This window comes from Canis lupus, chromosome 20 (assembly GCF_003254725.2).
Source record: "Canis lupus dingo isolate Sandy chromosome 20, ASM325472v2, whole genome shotgun sequence".
In the NCBI taxonomy this organism is placed as follows: Eukaryota; Metazoa; Chordata; class Mammalia; order Carnivora; family Canidae; genus Canis; species Canis lupus.
This window is the reverse complement of record NC_064262.1, coordinates 30,417,254-30,436,872: the sequence shown is the minus strand read 5'-3', so window position 1 is coordinate 30,436,872 and position 19,619 is coordinate 30,417,254. Positions and strand designations below refer to the sequence as shown.

Sequence of the window (19,619 nt, the reverse complement as noted above, 5' to 3'; positions counted from 1 at the left end):
GGGAGAAGCAGGCTCCTCACAGGAAGCTGGATGCAGGACTCGATCCCAGACCCCGTGATCATGCCCTGAGTAGAAGGCAGGCACTCAACTGCTGGGCTATCCAGGTGTCCCTCTAATATTTATATATCATTTAATCTTATTATCTTATTCCCTCAGCTGGATTCACATTGTATAATGACTAGCACAATTTTGAAATAGTTATAGCAAGGTCAAGCAAACTCACCTCATTTATGGCAATAAAAGTAATATTTCCAATGTTAACATAAAATCATGTACCTTGTTATAGAGGCCTCTGATATCTTGTAATATGCTCGTGTAAATTCATTCTATTCCCAACTTACTGAATGAGTATTGCTTGTTTGTTATGTTGTTTAATAGAAAAGGAGACTATATTTATTAATTCACTACTTTTGTTTTCTATAGATTGATTTTGTTATTCTTATTTAATAATGAGAGCTCTTGGGGCACCTAGGTGGCTCAGTTGGTTAAGCATCTGACTCTGGATTTTGGCTCAGGTCACTATCTCCGGGTTTTGAAATGAGCCCTGCATCAGGCTCCACACTGAGCCTGAGCACATTGCCTACTTAAGATTCTCTCTCTCCCTCTCCCTCTCTCTCTGCCCCTCTGCACACATGCACTCTCTCTCCCTCTTTCTCTCCCTATCTAAAAAGAGAGAGAGAGAAGAGAGAAAGCTCTTGGGGCTACTAATTCTCTGCTAAATACAGCTTTGGCCATTTAAATGTATATACATCAAGTTGTCTTTTTTCTAAACCTTTGTTACTCTAGGTTTGATTTCTGATTTGAACCTGCACTTCTTTAAAAGAAATTCTTATTTTTTATTGTTGGCATTAAGGTTTTTCAAGTTGTTGAGCTATGCATTTAAACTTAATTATTAAGTTTTAGGTTTATTTCATTGTAGGCAGAGCATGTAGCCTGTAAACAGTTTATGTTTCATAATATGGTTTTCTTTGAGGTTTAATATATGATTAACTTTTTTCTAAATGCTTCATAACTCTTTAAAGTATGCTTATTTCTAGAGAACAAATTTCTTTTTTTTTTTAAGATTTTATTTATTCATAGAGACAGAGAGAGAGGGGCAGAGACACAGGCAGAGGGAGAAGCAGACTCCATACAGGAAGCCTGACATGGGACTCGATCCAGGGTCTCCAGGATCACATCCCAGGCTGCAGGCGGCAGCTATGCCACCGGGGCTGCCCATAGAGAACAAATTTCAATAGATATTTATTAAACCTGCTTTATTAGATTATTAAGATACTCTATGTATTCTGTGTTAATCTGACCCATAAAAGATCAATAAAAGTATACTAAAATCTCATACAATTCCACTTCTATCAAGTTTTTCTTCTATTTGTAACAGCCTTTGTTTCAAGTATTTTGAGACTGTTACCATGTCAATGAAAATTCAAGACTGTCTGATCTTCATTATGAAGTCTATTTGAAAGAAAATATAATCTAGATCACATTTAATATTTTCATAGTCTTTGACTCTATTTTGTCTAAATATTGCCAAGATTACTTTTGTGTTAATTTTGCTTTTGCCTGCCTGATATATCTTGTCCATCTTTTTGATTTCAGGTTTTTCTTTGTTTTAGTCATAATGAGCCCTCTTTGTTTTAGGTACATCTCTTCTCAGTAACCTAGGGTGAGATTTTGCTTTTTTGCTGTAAAAGAGAGCCTTTTTATTTTAATAGACTAGTTCAATGATTCTTTTATAATGACTCAGCTTCAGAAAATGCCTTCACATTCACATTTGTTCTTCACATCATGTAAGGTACATGGGAAATGTCATTCCTATTTTAGACATAAGAAATTTAAAACCAAACAGGTTAAATATATCTCCCATAGTTATTCAAGTAATATGTGGCCAGTGTAAACCTAACCAAAGGATACTAAAACTAAAGCCACGGCTTTTTACAAACATAATGTACTTTTGTGGAACGTCAATGTTCAGATGGACTAATTGGTCAAATTATCCGCCTTTTTTCCAAGTAGGTGAATTTACACTAATGTTGACATAAATGATATATTTGGCTATACCTCTGTGATGTTGCTTTACACTTTTTGTAGTTTATATTTCACTATTAATTTGCTTCATATACTTGGTGATTTAGGCCAGGTGGCACCTTCTTTTCTGTCTCCATTGATTTGGAAGTCATACCTACTCTCATTTCTAATAGTGGTAATAAGTATACCAAAAAGTATATCAATTGTTATTGAATGCATAACTTTAAAACTTGCAAATACTTGAAGTCGTTGAGTTCACCCTTACTAAAATAAAGATTTATCACCATTTTATTTCCAGACTCTGTAAATATAATTTTTGGGTTTTGTTACTACTTAGTATTAAATACTAAATACTAAATACTAAATATTTATTAAAGCATTATCTTTGATTACATATTGTATCTTTCAAAAGTGTAGTTTTACATTTGCATTCAGTCTTATAATTAAAGTTATAATTGTCTAAACCTCGCTTATGTTTAGTTACACTACTAATAATCAGACTCTTAACATTTATTTCTCTGTTACAGAATTCTTAAATTTGATTTCTCTCTCAGTTGCCTGGACTAGTGCTTCTTAAATCTTCGTGCATGTAAGAATCTCCTGCAAACACTGTTAATATAGATTGCTACATTCCATCTCCAGAGATTTTGCTTCAGGAGGTGTGGGGTAGACCAGAGAATCTCTACTTTTAACTGGTTTCCAGATAATGCTATTACCAGACTCAGAACTTCCCTTTAAACTGCACTGACCTTGGCTACATCCTTAAGCCATTTCCCTAGTAAAGAGGTGTACGCTTTCTTTTCTCTTGTGTATTTGAAAATTTCTTTCTGTTACTTTTACAAGTAAAAGACAAGTTAAGTATATTTACCTTTCTTCAGTACACTCTCCCAAACTGTTCCAAGCATGTTTTCTTGCCTGTGCTTGAAGGATTTTTTTCTTTATTCTTGTAGTTTAAACAAAATTGCCAAGTTGTAATAGTATGGAACCCTTTTCATTACTGTTGCCTAAAGTATGAAAAACCCTTTCAATTTGCATGCTGAGGCTTTTTTGCTTTTGTTTTTGTTTTAGCTCAGCAGAGCTTTTATTAATTTTTGATTAGTACTTGTGTCCAATTGTTTCTATCTCAAGAACATCTATAATTCTTGGATTTGACCTAGTATTTAAGTCAATGATTTCTGTCTGCTATATTTTTAATCTTTATTTCATTAATTTAATTTTATTGTCCTTTTCTCCATTTTGACAGAACTTATCAATTTTTCTTTTATATTAGGTGATATGTATGTATTTTTAAATGCTGATTTCTTTTTAGTTTCCAATACAGATTTTAGATCTCTATGGCATTTTGGTTTCTTTATCATGTTTGTTCAACAAACCTACCTCTTTTTCCAAACCATCCTACTTTCTTTTAGCCTCGGCTTATTCTCTCATTTCTCTTTTTGTTTCCTGAGGTTTCTGAGGATACCAAATGAAATCCTTTCATGTTTCTGTGGTAAATTATCCTGGGAGGTCTGTTACTCTGAGTCTCTGAGATACTGTTCCTTCTTTCTTGTCCATTATGATTTTTTAAAAAAAATATGGAACACTTCAAGAATGTGCATGTCATCCTTGCACAAAGGCCATGCTAATCTTCTCTGTATCATTCTGATTTTAGTATATGTGCTGCTGAAGCAAACACTGTCCATCAGGCTTTTTTAAATTAATTTTAAGTTTATCATAAAAAAGCCAGCATCTGCCAAAAAAGAGATGACAACTGTCTTTATTTATGTGTCTCTGCAGTCTGCTACAACTGGACCATAAATTGGTTTCCATAATTTCTAAGCCCAAATCCCAGTCTCTAGAAGTCATCGTGTGGAGCTCCTAGGTATGATATAGAATCTTCTAACACCACTGCCTGGATCTATGTCCAATTTGAACATAAAAAAATAGTAATTCACAGTACCCTCTTTACCTTCGGCATAGCTATAGTTCTTTAATTATAACAGATATTGACAAATATACTTCCAAAAATATTATTGTTCCCAATGATAGAAAGCAGAACAATGCTCTTCCGCAAGGATGTCTGCATCCTATTCCTAGACTCTGTGAATATGATGTTAGGTTACATGGCAAAGGAGAATTAAGCTCGTAGATGGTATTAAGGTTGCTAATCATTTGACTTTAAAATAGAGAGATTATCCCCTATTATTCAGGTGGATCCAATGTAATCACTAACATCCTTCAATATAAAGAGACAGAGAAGCAGAAAAGTTAGAGGCAGAGGGATGAAATAAAACAAAGGCTCAACTGGCCATTGCTGACTTTGAACATGGATGAGTGCTACAAGCCAAGAAGTGTAGACAACTTACAAAACCTGAAAAAGACAAGGAAACAAACTGCCCCCTAGAGACTTTGAGAAAGAAATTCTGACCGACCGACACCTTGATTTTATCCCAACGAAATCCATTTCAGATTTCAAATTTCTGATCTCCAGAACTTTAAAATAATAAATCTGTTTTGTTTTGACCACTATGTTTGTGGTGACTTATTACAGCAGCTATAGAAAACTAGTAAATGACAGGCCAACTACTATTTGTATTTTCCATATCAAAACAGAGATAGAAGTCTGCATTAATAGTGTGCTTCAAATAGCACTTACATTATATAGGAATTCTCTTGTAATTAGTCTCTGCATGTGTCTAAAATAGGGAAAAGGGGGCAACTAAAAGATTAAAGTTCTTTCCTCCTTCTAGCCATAGCACAAGGGTACCATCAGTTGAAATTGTTCATTCCAGTGTCACCAAACTTCAAATTAGTAGAATTCTTTATAGGAATTTAGAATAGTGTTGACTATAAGAACTAATTTTTCATGATAGTAACATTAAGCTCACGCATGTGCATGCGCGCACACACATGCACGCGCGCACACACACACACACACACACACACACACAAACTATCCAGGCATCAATTTCATGTATTCTTCAATCTCTTCTTGGTTCAGGTGCTGATCCTCCTATTTCACTACCTTGTGAGTGAATGCAAACTTAAAAAATTATACCTTTACATAAAGTGAACATGCTTTTCTAACTATAAGAATTCTTTTCCTTTTAAATAGGTAGAACCAAGGCATATCTATTTTACTTCTGCACAACACTGCTTTTCCTTGGGGAAAGAGTAAAAGATCACATTTTTAAATGTTTCTCTCTCTGGATAGGAGGCTAGTAGGAGCAAGATTTCCATATGTTTTGATTTGCCCAAGTAGGTGTTTCTCTACTCATGGGTCTCTGGAAATCACTATGTTTACTCAAGATTTAACTCAAGAGGCTAAAGTCATGGGTAAATATTAAGAGGGAATTGACAAAGGCATATTAAGTTTTAAGGAATAAACTACTTTCCTAAAAGAAACATATTATTACAGAGTTGACACAGAACAGCTTTCTGCCTTTCAAATATCGAAGGTCACATGAGCAGCCAACACCCTTCACTTGATCTTGTCCTGCAAAATTTCTGCACAGCAGATAAAGAGCCAAAGCAACACAATTTAATGAATAGCACAAAATCATTCATCCACATGTACTAGATCTTAGGCCATCAGGCTTCTTACTGCTCCTATTATTAGAATTATCTTATGCTTGCAAGCCAGACAAAACTATTCTAAATACCTAGGTCTTTATCTGGACCAACACTGATTGGGGAGAAGGTTCCTCTACTATTAGTTTGCAAGAGAGTCTAACATTTCCCACCACTGCAACCATCAAACAAGATAAAGTCTTTTTATCTCCAAGAGGATTAAATCAAAACACAGATAGCTTGATCTTGGAGATAAGCCATTAGTCTCTGTGAGATAAATATGAATATTTGATGGTATTATTTAATAAAGCTGCAGTGAATACTGAGGAAATTAAACAGGAGAATATGGTAAAGACCAGAAGGCAAATGGGAGAACCACAGAGTCAAAGGTAGGACTTAAAGACACTAAGATGCTGAATTTTCTCTGAGCATGATCCTTCCCTGGTAAAGCTAAGTGGTAGGCTACTCAGAATATAGATAGTCTCTACAATGTTAGCCAATGTAAACCCAATATGAAAGAAAATGAAAAGCATAACTCTTTAAAAACAAATATTTTCAGTTTCATAGATACCTATGTAACAAGTCGTAAGCACATGAGCTCTTAAGTTAAACGGTGAAGGTTTATATCCTGGCCTTGGCCCTCACAAGAATGCAATGTAACTTCTTTATGCCTCACTTCCTGCATCTGTAAATTGGGGATAATAGTGTTACCTCACTGGCTACCCTGGGAGCATCAGCTATGATAATATATGTATAGCACAGTCCTAACCCCCAATAAGAGCTGAATATAACTTCTGGTCCTGTGAAAGAGAGGCTGTAAAGCATTCTGGGTAAGAACAGGGACTCTTGAAAAACAAGACTGTCCAAGCTCTGCCATTTAATAGTTGTATGATCTTGGGTAACCTATTTAAATTCTCTGTGCCTCACTTTCCTCATCCATAAAATGAGGGTAATAATAATAATTACATCAGTGTTATCCTGGGGATTAAGTGAGTTAATGTTTGTAAAATATTTAGAAGAGTGTCTGGCACATAATGTGTTTGATAATACATTATTCGGCTCTCTGGGTTTTAAAACTGTGATCATGGAAAGCCAAGGGCTCTATAGTGATACTCTAGGGGTCCATGTGGTGGAGTGGAGATAAGGAAGGTATGCCCCAGCCTCATTCTTTATCCAAATAGAGTAGCTATTTTTTATATATTGAGCCCTTGGGCAAGGTTTTCTTTGAGTAAAGGATCCTGCTATTTTAAAAGAAAAGAAAAAAGGGAATAAAGGAAGGAATGGAGGGAAGGAGACAGGGTGGCAGGGAGAGAAAGGGAGATGAGGAGAGAAAGATGGAAACAAACCAGGGTTCTATACCAAGGTGCCCTCATATAAAATACCTTTATCAGTCTTACAAATTATAAAATATTGCATATTTCATGCACATTACCTAGAGAATTTAACGAGATCATTTTTATAGTTCCAGATAGAAAATTCTGTTTCCTGAGAAGTGAATTTTAGTAAATTCAAATTTTAAACACAAAACTTCCCAAACTTCTTTAGGGTAAACAAAAATTTCAATAATTCTAATTTAACATGCAAATCATGAATATTCACTACAGTCAAATGAATAATAAATCACCCCTGACTTCAAGTGCTTGCCATGGAAAATTGCCTATTTCCTTAAACATGCAGAAATCTGTTTTTAAATTTTTTTTTATTATTTTTTGCTCTCGTGATGGTTGTGCTTTCTTCAAAGCAGCTTGGAAAATATGTCATCTTGAGTATTAAGGAACTAAAGAAGAAATGATTAAACCAAAATATGGTGTCATTAACAAAACGAAAGAGAGAGTTCATGGATCAGAGGCTAGGTTCTGGGATCTATTTTTTAAACGTCACCAGATAAAATTTATGATATAAAAGGGAGTGTTCCTTAGTCATTCTGAGTATTGTTATCTATATGAATAATAAATCAAAAGGCTCTTTATCCACTTATGGCTGAAATTATGACCTTAGGTTACTGATGAGATTTACTCCACTAATACTAATGAAACAAAAACCCAGTGAAAATATCACTGGCTTGGCCCCATGTTCTAGAAAATTAGTGAGGCTTGGTAGAATAAACATTTTGAAGGGAAAGTATAAAACTGCAAATATTTATGGCACCATTATATCATTGAGCTCATTAAGATTTCTTTTTAAATAACTACTCTTCAGTTATTATTATACAGAAAATCCAAGTACATTCAAACTTAAGAAAATTGTCTATTTCATAATTTGATAGGACATCATAGTATTTGGCCCCAAATTGAATTATTAATATTTTACCTTTAAAGACTCACGCAATGTGATTCCACTTATATAATATTTAAAATATGCACATTGTACATTGATGATACAATTAAGAAGAAATGCAAGAAAATGATTATTGCAAAGGACAGGATAGTGACTACCTCTAATGGGGTCAGAAAGGATTAAGATCAGAGGAGATTTGCAGGGGACTTTTGGGACATTGGGAATACGTGTCTTGACCTGGATAGACTTTGACATGGGTTTACATTTATAATTATTCATTAAACTACACAGACATAGCTTATGTACTTATATTTACTATATTTCATGATTCTACTTAAAATTCTCTATTCTCAGGTGATTCTCCAGCCTATTACAGAAGTCATACTTTATACTGAAGAAAAAAGTATTCATTGTTCATCTGAAATTCAAATTTAACTGGGTATCCCATCCTTCATCCTTACCCCAGTCAAATAGCATGGTTAGATTACAAACACTTAAAAAGAAGGCGGCAAAATAAACCACAGATACAATGCATTCTTAGAAGTCTTGGTTATTCCTATTTTATAACCTATTAAAATAGTAAATTTGTGTTTCATGGTTTATGATGCCCCTGGGGTTCTTGTATCAAGACTATAAACAAAAGTAGGCTACATAGATGCAGATTATAATTTGCTTATAGGAAGGCAAAGAAGCTGACCTTTATAAATACAACCATGCCTAAGAAAGGAGAGCTTCAAGTCAAAAACAAACCTGAAAAAAAAAAACAATTTGTTCTTTTCTTTTAAAGCAGTGATTTGCCTTTTGTTATGTGCATTTGTTTGCACCAGGAAAGGAAAAGACAATCGACTAGTTAAAATGGGTGCTATATTGCTCCCTTATACACAAAGAATTACACATCTGTCTCACAATACTAACCACTCTGAAAGATAATTATGGATCAATGCTTTAAAAAATATCCTGAACTGCCTCCAGAAATGGCAAGGAGAATTCAATTAAATTATTTGTAAAAGCCATTTTTTTTCCTATCCATCTGCTACTTGAAATGGAATGACCTTTCAAACAGTGCTCCCGGTTCTCAAAGCAAACTCTAAATAAAGAAGTGGAGTGTGTTTTTCCCCCCTCTCCACCAGGTTCAGCATAGATAGAGCATTTGTACTGACATTCTACATCACTGAAAGGAATGCAGATTTGGCTTCTAGAACATAGAAGAGGCATTTTAGGAATATCAATCAGGCTCTGTCCCATGCCTTCAGTCATGACATTTGCCTTCTATTAGAAAGGTGTGCTGTTTCCAAGATAAGTGTTTTGGAACAAGCTACATGAAGTAAGCTTACTCCCTGGAGAAAAACTGGAAACCTTGCCCCCAAATGTGATAAAGTACACGTTAGTGAAGAGTCCCTTGTTAAGCTGTCTATGGCAGGAGAGCTAATTCAAAAAGGTCAGATATTTAAGTAACAGGAGACTCAAAACAGCCTCCCAAAGGCCTCTCTATAGGCTTTAGATCATCAACTAACAGCTGATACCTTTCTTCACCAAACCTATACACTTCTTTCCTTGTTTCACTGTTGTTCCCCTGCAGCTCTTAATTTTTAAAACACTTCCAGTTTGGTCTTTTGTGTCATTTTTAAAATCTATTATTTAATTTTTTCTAAAAGATTTTATTTATTTATTCATGAGAGACACAGAGAAAGAGGCAGAGACATGGAGGGAGAAGCAGGCTCCTCACAGGGAGCCTGAGGTGGGACTCGATCTCCCGATCTGGGATCATACTCCAAGCCAAAGGCAGATGCTCAACTGCTGAGGCCCCCAGGCATCTCTGTGTCATTCTTTTTTAATCAGAATTTTTAAAACACATCCAATGTATCTTTCTTGATAAAAGTACAGCAAGCACTTTTCAAAAAGTTCAAAAAACTACAGAAAGACCTCTTAATAAAACATAATCTCTTATACCACACCATGCACAGAAAATCACTGTAGTCTGTTGTGTCTACTTCCATTCACTTTAATGTATGAATACATCACAAAATTGCATCATAGTATGTAACAACTGGAATCTAACACACTGATCAACTGTTTTATGCATATCTTTCTATACCATCAATGGAAATTCATCATATATAAATTTTCACTATAACATAATTTTGTATTTGCATCTGTGTGTATATAGAGTTGTGGTAATAACTTATAAGTGAGATTACTTACCTAGTCAACTATTTATGAATATAGAGATTTTGCTTTTTATATTAGTATAAACAAATCTGTAATAAACATTAAATATATATATCTTTCCAATTATTTCCTTAGCATTGCATTCTAGAAATAGTATGGCTGGATGGGAGAGTATATGTTAATGAACATTATCAAATTTTTAAAGTTAATATGGCCAAACTGCACTCCAGCAAGTTTAACAAATTATGTACACACTCTGGACAATACCCTACACTCTGTATAATATTGAGAAGTATTAATTTTGTGTTCACTTGTGAGTCTGGGCAAAAACTCATTGTTTCTCTAATTATCTTTGCTTTGATAATTAATGAGCTGAAAGTTTTACTGGTGTTTTATATTGCTTCTTTGTAAATTGCCATTCAAATGTTTTGACCCAGTTTTTAAAAAGATTTAATCATTTATTTTTAGAGAGAGAGCACGTGCACTAAGAGAGAGTGTGCATGCCTGAGCATATGAGTTGAGGGTGGGGCAGAGGGAGAGACTTTATCTCTCTATCCCACAACCCATGAGATCATGACCTGAGATGAAACCAAGAGTTGGATGCTTAACAGACTGAGCCACCCAGCCAGTCCTTTTACACACTTTTTAAAGTGGTAAAAGCATTATCCTAAAATACAATACTGTAAGGATTTAACATACCTATATATACATATGAAATCAGAAAAAATGCTACAGATAATATTTTATTTTTAAATTAGCATAATAAAAACACAAACTTATATATGTTAACAAATATGTTTATTTAATAAATTAAATAAATGTATATATACACACACACTATAAAATAAATTAGTACTTTTCTCCTGCTCAATTGCCAATCCCATTTTCCCATGGTAACTAATAAAAAATAAAAACAAAAAATAGAAACAATTACTTGTTTATGCTTTCACAGCTTTCTCTAGCTTCACATAAATATATATAAACATAGAATTGTATATAGAACCATTCTTTTCTTCTTCATTTAAATAAGCTCAATACTTTCCTAGTTGCTCCAAATGACTATTCACCAACTGCATCATGTGCATGTTGGATATCACATGTAGATCTACTTACTTTTATTGATTGCATAATATTCCATAGTATAGTTATAAATATGGTCAATAATTTCCCTATTAATGAGCTTGTTGGTTAGTATTTTCTCAATAATATTTGCTTTGTTTTGTTTTTGCCACCAAAAGAATGTAGCACATATCTTTGAAATACGTTTTTATACAATAAAGATTCCCAATAGTAGAGTTACAGAGTCAGAGTAGATATACTATTAATTTTAATAGATAATGTTAGACTTTTCAGAATATGAACATTCTACTTTCTTATTATGATTTGATTTGTATTTCTGTGATGACTGCTGATGAAGAAGAGCAGATTTTCATGTCTATTGGTTATTTAAATTTTCCCTTTTGTGAAATACCACTTACCTATAGCCATTTTTTCTAAATATGATGTAAAACTTTATCTCACCAGTGTATAATTTTCTGTTTGCATTGTTAAATGCTGTACATTTCTACCTTTAACTTATCTAAAATTTATTTTTTTTTTAATTTTATACTGAGAAATCAGGGTCTAACATTTACAACTTACATATGAAAAACCAACTTTTACAGCATTTTTTATAGAAACATACATTTCCCACTGGAGTAAAAAGCCACTTGTACTAAATATTTAGTTCATTATCACATATTTGGATCTCTTTCGGACTTTTTTTCTATTCCAATGTCAATTTTTATCATAGCCAATAACAATTTTAATAACAGTAGCTTTACACTCAACTCATGATTTCAGTTCAGGTCATGATCTCAGGGTTGTATGACCGAGCCCCATGCTGAGCTGCTCCCCACTGGGTGTGAGACCTGCTTAATATTCTTTCTCCTCCTCTTCCTCCGCCCCTCCCCTGTTACTCAAGCATGCACAGGCACACACTCTGTCTCTAAAAAACAAAAACAAATAAACAATAAAAACCCCAACAGCTTTATATTGTTTTAATATCTAGAAGAAAGGGTAAAAATAAAAAGCTAGTTGCAGTTGTGACTGAAATTCCCTAACATATGCAGGATTTTAGAAAGGAAAGACACTTCACAACTGGAAAAATACTAGGGAAAATCATTCAATGATTTCCTTTCTTATTAAATGTATTACTAAAGATTTTATATTTTTTGTTTATGTAAATGAAAATTTTCTATTTCTTTGTAACTGGTTATTGAAGGTATAAATATGCTTTGATTTTAATATATTTACTTTGCAGCCATCCAGCTTACATGTTTTCTTAGTCTATAAAAGTCTTAAGTCTGCTAGGAACATAATCATATCATCTGAAAACAAAGATAATTCTGTTTAATGTTTTCCAATATTTATGTTGTTTAATTTTATTGTTTAATTACATCATGTAGAACCTACAACACAGTGCTAAGTAACAATGTTGACAATAAATATTCTTCTGCATTTTTCCTGGTCTTAATAGGAATGGCTTTTATATTTCCACTGTTTAATGTCATATTACACTAGGTTTTGTGAATATATTTTATGTTTAATTAACATCCTCCAATGCCCATGTTATTTAGAAAGTTATTTGAAATTTCTAATACATTATAGCAAATTTTTTTTGGCATGTGCACTGGGTTGAAATGTATGGCCACCTAGAATCTCAGGTGACCTTATTCTGAAATGGGGTCCTGGCAGATGTACTTACTTAAGATGGGGTCATACTGGATTCCAGTGGACCCTAATCCAATGACTGCTATTCTCAAAATAAGAGAAAATAGAGACAAAAACAGACACACATGGAGAATTCCATGAGATAACAAAGGCAGAAATCAAAGTGATATGTCTACATGCCAAAGAACACCAACAGCTAACAGCAACCACTTGAAGCTAAAAAGAGGCAAAAGAAGATCATCCCTTACAGCCTCTGAAGAAAGCATCATCCTGTTGGCACTTTTATTTTGAACCTTAGCATCCAGAACCATGACAGAAAAAACTTCTGTTGATTTAGGCCACCCTGTTTGGTGATTTGCTACAGCAGCCCTAAGAAACTAATACAGTATGTATTGATATAATCATATCATTTTTATCTTTTAATTTGCTGATGTGATAAAATAATGTGGATAAATTTCCAATTTTGAACCAGTTTATAATTTTTTAAATAAACTATATTTAAAATATGTTCATAAACAAATGGACTTAAGTTGCTATTTTTAAAATCATATACACACAAAAATGAAATTGGTATATCTTCTTAGAGCCATCAATATCAGCTTTGGATATAAAGTTATGCTAGATTTGTACTATTACTTGAGGCCCCCTCCCTCTTTCTCTGTAGCCTTAAAAGTCCTTGATAACCATAAGGAGTATCTGTTTTAAAAGCTTAAATTTAACTTAGTTGTAAAACCATCTGGGCCTGGGGCCTTTTTTAGTGTTACATCTTTAACAATCTTCCACTTTTTGCTTTGATTATTATTTAAATATTTTGACTTTTCTTATGTGAATATTGATAGTGTATGTGTTCCTAAGAATCACTGTTTCTTCTAGATTTTCTAATAAGTGGTTACAGAATTTTTTTTTTTCAAACATGTAGTAGTACCAGTATTGACAGACCAACAGTAGAGATGACCAGGATGCTAGGAGGATACATGCCCCTTTCCTCCTAGTACTACCTGTGGAATGAGTCAAAGGAGGACAATCCTCAAAGAAGAAAGGAATCATTTTTTAATCAAGCATATAAAAGTAGCTCTTATCACTGGTAAGAAACTCTAAACAAATCCATAGAAAATGTTTTCATCTGAATCATCAGGTATGCACCACAATAAAATTTAGATAGTTGGTCTTCAAGTTACTTGATACTTTCCTGGAGTTTTAGCAAAGCTATGCAGAAATTTTCTTGACATTTCTATTAAGCTACAATAAAGTTTCCAATTTTTGAAACACTTGACAAAATAAAAAAAAAAGAATTATTCTTCCCTCACACCTGCACACATTTAAAAATATCTCCAACTTATCTAAGAAACAATTTTCTCTACAACTCTCCCAGACTTCATACTCATATCCTTTTATTCATAGCAGATGGAGGAAATTAGAGTAACATATTTGCTCTAAAATCATTAGTGTTGCCTCAGCACTTCCCATCTAAAATGGCATTTCAAGGGGTTATTGTTACGTGGATCAAGAGTTTGCTCTAGGCACAAAGAGACATAAAAACCAATTTGAAACTTTTTTTTTTTTTTGCAATGAGCTTTGCATCTTAATTTCTTCAACATCATTACAGTTGGATTTTAAGCACAAATCAAGTTGGGAGGACAGAGTGATCTGATTCAGTCATGGGTCATACTTTGTTCACTGGCCAGTTTCCTGACAAATCATTATAGCTGCTTCTGGAAAGCAATATTTTCAAAACTGACCACCAACTACTGGGTAGTCTGGAAGACTTGGAATATATTTTTGCCTCTTGGATATCAGCTTGCCCTTTAGACTCCTGAAATGTCTAAAACTAAACTAAGTAGCAAGTTTCAGATGACTGCCATTCTTGGCTTAAGAAAGAACCAATCTACAAGTGTTTCTTTAGCATATACTGCATTAAGTTCACTGTAAAAATAAGTAAATAAATAAATAAGACATTATGCGTCTGGAAGATACAATCCTTTTTTTAAGACTTTATTTATTCATGAGAGACAGAGAGAGAGGCAGAGACATAGGCAGAGACAGAAGCAGCCTCACCACAGGGAACCTGATGCAGGACTCAATCTCAGGACCCCAGGATCATGACCTGAGCCAAAGGCAGATGCTCAACCACTGAGCCACCCAGGTGCCCCTAGAAAATACAACTTGTGTAGATATAAAGGCAATCATGGAGAATGACACCAGATATTTCTAGATTGCATTACAGTTTTCAAACTACTTTCATGACACATTTGTAGGTCATCCTCGTAAATCTATAATGAATGCAGGATAAAAGAAGACATAAACATAGTAGTCCTGAGATGAAAATGACATTAAAGATATCAATAAACAGGGCAGCCTGGGTGGCTCAGCGGTTTGCCCTGCCTTCACCCAGGGTGTGATCCTGGAAACCAGGGATCAAGTCCCACATCAGGCTCCTTGTATGGAGCCTGCTTCTCCCTCTGCCTGTGTCTCTGCGCCCCCCCCCCACCGTGTCTCTATGAATAAATAAATAAAATCTTTTTTAAAAAAGATATCAATAAATATCTTTTACAGGTAAGAAAATGGAGGCCAGGGCAGCGCAGGTGGCTCAGCGGTTTAGCGCCACCTTCAGCCCAGGGCTGACCCTGGAGACCCGGGATCGAGTCCCACATTGGGCTCCCTACGAGGAGCCTGCTCACTCCCTCTGCCTGTGTCTCTGCCTCTCTTTATCTCTGTGTACACACTCTCATGAATAAATAAATAAAATCTTTAAAAAAAAGAAAATGGAGGCCAAAGAGGAATGAGGACCTTTGCCTTCTTGCAGCGCCATCCTGCAAGGCTAATAAAGTGAAAGCCAGTCTCCACAGGAGTTACAAAAAAAGAAGTCATAAAAATAAGACCAGAAAGAGAAACATAATGGAAATAAAAAACACTAATTCTGATTTAATATATTTTCTTTTAAAAAAGAAATTGTATTGAATTAAAGTTTAAAATCACTATTCATCTCTAAGGGCCAGTTGGCTATAATGGTTTTATGCCATTACTAGATCCCTTAGAGAAAAAAGCAATTTTAAAATCATAGTTTCCAGAGACTCCTGGGTGGCTCAGTGGTTTAGTGCCTGCCTTCAGCCCAGGGCATGATCCTGGAGTCCCAGGATTGAGTCCCATATCAGGCTTCCTGCATGGAGCCTGCTTCTCCCTCTGCCTATGTCTCTGCCTCTCTCTCTTTTTGTGTGTCTCATGAATAAATAAATAAAATCTTTAAAAAAATAAATAAAATAAAATCATAGTTTCCATAAATATGTGTAAGTCCTGAAGAACATATTGATATAGTTGTATATAGTATACACACAATCACATACGACACTTAAAAGTCACTATTATATAATGATTAAAGGGAGCCTAAATATTCCATAGTTCAATGACTAAGTTATTCCTGCATTTCCTATACACCCACCTTCACTTACCCTCTCCTTTCCCACCCCAGCAAGGACCTAGTGGATTATCTTAATACTGTGACACCTCTATCACACACAATAAAATTTCAAAATAATCTTTCCTTTAAAGGAAAATATATTAGAAGTAAGCATTTTCTGTGACAGCATTCTTAAAAATATCTGTCAACAATGGCGAGGCCAGGGTCCTAATATCTGTCACTCAAAAGAGAACAGCCATTTTCCATGACTCAATCCAGAATATTTTTTTTAAAATCTAGATCTAGGATATCATAATTCAAGTGAGAGACTGCATTACAGAAAAGTGCAAACATAAAAAACATTAAAAGTGGAATCATCATTTTAAAAGGAAGAAATTTACAGCAGTGGTGAAAGAGTGTATCAGGGTTAGAGGACTGAAGGATAATTTCTGTGTCAGAACACACACTTTATTGTCAGAATACACCTCGACATTTTAAAACTGCTTTTAGCCACTTTTTAAATGTCTGAGAATAGAGAACGTAAAACACAATGCCTGACACACCACAGAAAGTTTTATGATTCTCCTCAAAAAACGGAAGAATAAATATCTCTATTTCCATTCCGGATCTGCACAATATATGCTTGCATCCCATTTGCTCTGATTCATTTACATTTTGCTGAATTCTGTTTTTGTCCATTTTCATCTTTCAAAGGATTAAAAAAAAATCAACAACAACAAAAAGCCCTCAAAAGATGCTTTCAGATGAAATCGCAAAGGAAATAAGTACATGAATTAGTGAAACAACATCCAAGTTTATACAAATGTGGCAGTTACATCTTTTCTCATCTTGTCCGAGAATTAATTGTGCTGCTGAAATTAGACATCAGCATGCTCCATGCAGACAGGAGCCCAAGCTGGAAGCAAACTCTTTGAATAATAATACTGCCTCCTGATTCTTTTCACATGGCTACATTTTTGACATTTCCTTCAATATTCTACCCAGTTGCAGCATGACTATGACAAAAGATTTCTCTAGGCATGACTGGCACATTCATGGTGAGTGGCAGGGAATGGCAACAGGCAACAAGCCCCTTTAGTGGCTCCAAAAAGCCCACAGGCTTTCTACAAACCTTATGCATACATGCTCTATGGAAAGCATGGAAAAAAAAATGGAAACTATGATGACAATTTTAATCATCTGATGGACAATGCTATGATCATAGTGGCCAATCTTCTGACATACAGGAGAATGCCAAGCTTTTATTCTCTCCCTGCCCCTCAGTCTCTTTAAATGTTTAGGAGTGTTATTTACACATGGATGGAGATGGCCCTAATATAGTATTATTTTAATCCATCCAAGGACAAATTACAAATGGCTAAACTTGACTACAATGAAATCTTCTGGTTAGTTTTAATATGACTCAAATCACTTCTATGGGCTCTTAGAACTTTCTCCCAGACCCTGGATGATATCAGGTATCACTAATCAGAGTTAGCCCATCTTGTAGTCAGTGCAGTCCAAATTTCAGCCTACAAAGTAGCAATTAGAGTCAAGTTTCTTCTGGAAATACCAATTACTGCTCTTTGTCTTCCCTGATGAATGTCTCCTTAATGTAAGAATGACATATCATCTTTTCCCTATCAAATTAGAAAATATTTAAAATAACCCTCATAGCAGGCAAGAGTGTAGGGAAAGAAGCATGTCCCAAAGATGCTGGTGAAAATGCAAAATGATTATCTCTTATGGAAAACGATCTGATAACATATATCATGACATTTTTATCCTACTATATTCACTGATATTATTTGGAGAACATTTTTCCATACATCTAGTCTTAAACCAGACTTTTAATATCTGTAGAGCATTATATTATGTAAATATAGTATACTATAGTTTTTCATTGTTTCTACATGTGTCAACATTTTAGTTTTCTACGTCAGTTATTATATATAATGCTGCAGAGAACATCTTTATAAATACCTTTTTTAATTGCATCTTGTTTATTCCTTAGGATAGATTCTTAGAAATGGGAATACAGATGTTAGCAGGTATATAATTTTTTCCCTACTACAGAATTGCAATTCACAAGCCAATTCCTAAACTAAAATTCCAATGAATCATCATTTACAAGGAGGAAAATACAGGGTGATAAAAGTGACCCTGATTATTTACAGAGCCTTAAGAATGGGTAATTTCTCCAAGGAAACCAAATCAGATAACATGTATGATTGAGTAGCTGCCAAACCTGGCCTGCCTGATGACGTGAAGGGAGAAGTTATTGGCTGGAATCTGTTCTAAAGAAGAGATGACTGACCCTTAAATTAAAACTCCTGTTTCCAGAAGCCAATAAATAATACCACACCACTTTTTAACCTTTTGTATTAGAAAATATTTAAAATGATAACACCCACAGTTGGCAAGGGAACGGTTTTTCCCAAAGCATATCCCTTAGAAAAATATTTTCATGATAAAATGAGTTTACGAAAGAGTGAGAACTGAAGGAAGTTCAAGTTGAACATTTAATGTGCTGTTACAAACTGTGAATCTCCATAAGGGGATGTTGCAAGTAGCATTTCTAAATTTATTTAACTACCAAATTCTTCTTGTTTTATGTTGCCTTTTGTTTTTGGCTGCTGGCTTTCTATAGAGCCTCCCAGGGGAGAGCATTCTGTGGAACATCTTTAGTAAATGTTTCTCTAAGCCGGCAGTTCTCAAACACTTTGGTCTCAAGATTCATTCACACTCTTAAAAATTGTTAAAGGTCCCAAAGAGCTTTTGTGTATGTAGGTTCTATCTATAGATATTTACCATATTAGAAATTAAAACAGAGAATTTTCCTAACACTACTAATTCATTTTGAAATAACAATAATAGACTTATTACACGTACACATATATATTTTCTAAACCAAACAAAAAAAGGAACTACTGGAAAGAGTGGTATTGTTTCACAGTATTTACTGAAAATCTTTTTAAATATTTGACTTAATAGAAAACCAGTAGATTCTCAGTCTTGCTTCTTCATTATGTTGTTGATATAAGTTTTTGAAAGTAGCTGGGATTTGGGGGGGGTGAGGTCCAGAGCCCATGACCAAGAAAGAATTCTTGAGATGTCTCTGGTGCAAAATGGTGGTTTTATTAAAGCACAAGGACAGGACCCAGGCAGAAAGATGCTGTACCAGGGTTGTGAGGGGTGGCTGATTATATACTTGGGGAGTTGGGAGAGGTATGAAAAAGGGATGTTTTCAAAAGGACTTTCATATGCTAAAAAGGACCTACACAGATACTACAGGCCTTGTCATTAGCTGGTAAAGGTTGGTTTTCCCCTTTAGCAAGGGACTAACATTAAGACAGTTGGGAGCTTCCTGGAGGGCTTTCATGCATATCCCAACCAGAAGTGGGGGGTGGGGGGTGTTGCAGGGTATCACCTTGTACTTGTCTGCAGCTAGCCTTCTGCTCCCTCATCATTGTGATGTACTGTTTAGTTGAAG

The 19,619-nt window shown here is 34.6% G+C and overlaps 1 protein-coding gene and 1 non-coding gene across 16 annotated transcripts in view; both read right to left on the bottom strand.

Moving 5' to 3' along the window:
* FHIT (fragile histidine triad diadenosine triphosphatase) overlaps positions 1–19,619 on the bottom strand; it is a 1,380,560-nt gene that overhangs the window by 897,485 nt on the left and 463,456 nt on the right. The window lies entirely within an intron of this gene.
* On the bottom strand, positions 3,594–3,700 carry LOC112666118 (U6 spliceosomal RNA). Its single transcript, XR_003140747.1, has one exon. It is a non-coding gene; the product is annotated as a U6 spliceosomal RNA (small nuclear RNA).